The sequence below is a fragment of the Dreissena polymorpha genome, chromosome 9 (genome assembly GCF_020536995.1).
Source record: "Dreissena polymorpha isolate Duluth1 chromosome 9, UMN_Dpol_1.0, whole genome shotgun sequence".
Lineage (NCBI taxonomy): Eukaryota > Metazoa > Mollusca > Bivalvia > Myida > Dreissenidae > Dreissena > Dreissena polymorpha.
Window position 1 is genome coordinate 100,824,597 of NC_068363.1, and position 2,851 is coordinate 100,827,447.

The window sequence follows — 2,851 nt, forward strand, 5'->3', positions numbered from 1 at the left end:
GAATTCCCATTAACAAATAAAACAATCAGCGTACGACGACAAAAACATTGTAAAACTATTATTATTAAAAACTATTGTATTTGTAATTTGCCTGATTGCGTCGATGATATGGTTCAATGTGATAACTGCAAAGAATGGTTTCATAAAAGTTGCGTTTCTGTTCCACAAGATATATCGCTAGATTTTTCGTGTAATGTGTGCATTAAAAGTACATGTACTTGATAAAAACATTTCTTTTGACCTATAGGTTTTTCATTCTTTCGTGCCGGAAGTTGAAATAATCGTCGTACGAAACGCAGGTCTGATTCTCGTGTTCTCAGTTTCAAAAACAACAGTTTTCTTTCATTTAAAGGGGCCTTTTCACAGATTTTGGCATATTTTGAAGTTTGTCATTAAATGCTTTATATTGATAAATGTAAACATTGGATCTTAAAAGCTCCAGTAAAAAATCAACAATAAAATTAAAACAAGGAAAAAAAAGTAGCCGGTGACCCCCGGAGTCCTGGAGTTAGTCTGAAGTAAAAACGCATTAGCCATCTCGGCTATTCCGCCGAGTATACACAAAAGAAGTATTTTATACCTTATATAGGCAATCTTCGTAGTTTCGTAAATGTAAACGACAACATCAGAACTCTCCAAATTATTCAATCGTTTCGCGTTGCAACGCTTTATAATTTTTAGGTTTTCAAATCGTCAAAAGATACATATAATGGCTATATTGGACTATGGTAAATGTTCAGTAATACTGTTTCCTCACAAATATCATAACTAAATCGAAAATTTGCGAATCTGAAACAACTTTTTTCAATTTTGTCAATTTACCAAACCGTGAAAAGATCCCTTTAATTCCACAATAATCTCACGGCTTTTGCAAACAACAGGTTTAATACAGCGCTTAACTACCAAATAACATAATAATGATCTTAAAATAATGGTTTATAATACCGTATAATACTGCTGTTCCGAGTACCTTGCGTTCACATTAAAACATTTGAGTGTTTTTTCATGACAATGTAAATACATGACCAGGATTGAGTTTGTATTGATTGGTTTAATATCTACAGATTCCGAGTTGATTTACTACTGTGATTGTTATTATTTAAGTAGCTAGTGTGCATCTTATCTCACTATTAGTTTTGTTGTTGATGGAATGATGGAAATGAGCCATTCTCTGTGAAAATTGGGCTTAATGAATGTGCGTAAAGTGTCGTCCCAGATGAGCCTGTGCAGTCCGCATTTTCTGTGTGAAGGAACAATCGTGATACATCGGCTATCTCGGATTCCTCCGTAAGATAGGCCTCGTGGCTAACGGTCGCCATATTGCCTTGTATTACTACTTTACTACCCAAAAGGTTGTCAGTCTATTGTTATGAGGCTGTATACGATGCGCGTTGAACTAGCGCCAAACTTTTTACCGAAACTTTGATATTAAGAGCACTATTAACGTTCATTTGTGTTGCATTTTGACCTATTATCCAAGTGATTTACTTTTCCATTATTATTTAATCACCCTATCATCCAATTTTGAAGATGAAATTACGGTGTTTACAAAACCAACCAAACCGAAAGTGAAACTGGATGCATTACGTTTCGCGATGTAAACATTAAATATTTGTTCAGTTTGAGGAAGCGAATCGATAATAGACGTTGGAATATGTATGCAATACAGACTATATTGCCGATTGTAGTACTGGCTAAAAAATACCCTTTATGACAGGTTATGTATAGAACGTTAATCAAATAGTGACCATAAATCACTACAAATGTCTGGGTTGTTCATTAACCCATTTATGCCCAGTGGACTCTCCCATCCTTCTAAATTGGATCAATTTATTTCCAAAAGTAGGAGTGTCTGGTATATTTATTTCTATATTTAGAATATTTCTTACAGAAATTTCTTTAAGCAAACAGCGCAGACCCAGATGAGACGCCGCATTATGCGGCGTCTCATCTGGGTCTACGCTGTTTGCAATGTCCTTTTTTCAGGACGCTAGGCATGAATGGGTTAATATAATTAATGCACGTTTCTGATCTAATTGCCTGTATCTAGTTGTAATTACCATGATATTGATAAAATTAAAACGTTTTTTTCATAAATTAACATTACATGTTTTATTTTTATCATTTAGGGAATATATAATTGTATCATTATCATCATTAAATATTCTGAAAATGATCTAAATTATCATGATTACTTTAAAGTAGAATTTTTAAATTTTACTCATTATTTTTAATGAATTTGCACATTTGCTTGATTCAAAATAAAATGTATTAATAAGGGTTTCAGTTGTTAGTTTTAACCCATTTTTAGTTCGATTAAATTTAAAGTACTAACTACGTACATGTATGTAAAATGCTCTTGAGTTCGTTTCCTGGGCCTAGAACCAGTACTTGGGTGTCTCTTGGAGATTTCTTAAGAATGCTCCCACACTGGGGATCAAACCAGTGACCTCCAGATCATTAGGTGGACACCACATCCATTACACATCAGCGACCTTTAATTAGTAAATTACTTTAGTATTGCAGCATTATATAATGTAATGTTGCTACATATTTTTGGAAAATGATTAATGTGCAGTACTAAATAAATCTAAATGCAAACAATTTTAATTGTGTATATTGTGTGATTATTAGTTACAAATTCCCTTTTTACAGGTATACTGGATTATGAAAGACTGATAAACATAAAATTGACAACTCATCTCCCCAACGATACTTTGTGTGGCTCATTCTCGGAACAAACCCATAGTCAGTGAGAAAACTACAGTGTAAAAAGACCACTTGATTGTGACAATTATGGCTGACCAAGCAAATGTTATCATTTAAAATAAAGAAAACTTCCAGTTCAATA

At 33.3% G+C, this 2,851-nt stretch overlaps 1 long non-coding RNA gene across 1 annotated transcript; it reads left to right on the forward strand.

The window, feature by feature from the left end:
* The first annotated feature begins 1,363 nt into the window (after positions 1 to 1,363).
* Positions 1,364 to 2,851, forward strand: LOC127845192 (uncharacterized). Its single transcript, XR_008033104.1, has 2 exons — positions 1,364 to 1,717; positions 2,656 to 2,851. It is a non-coding gene; the product is annotated as an uncharacterized LOC127845192 (long non-coding RNA).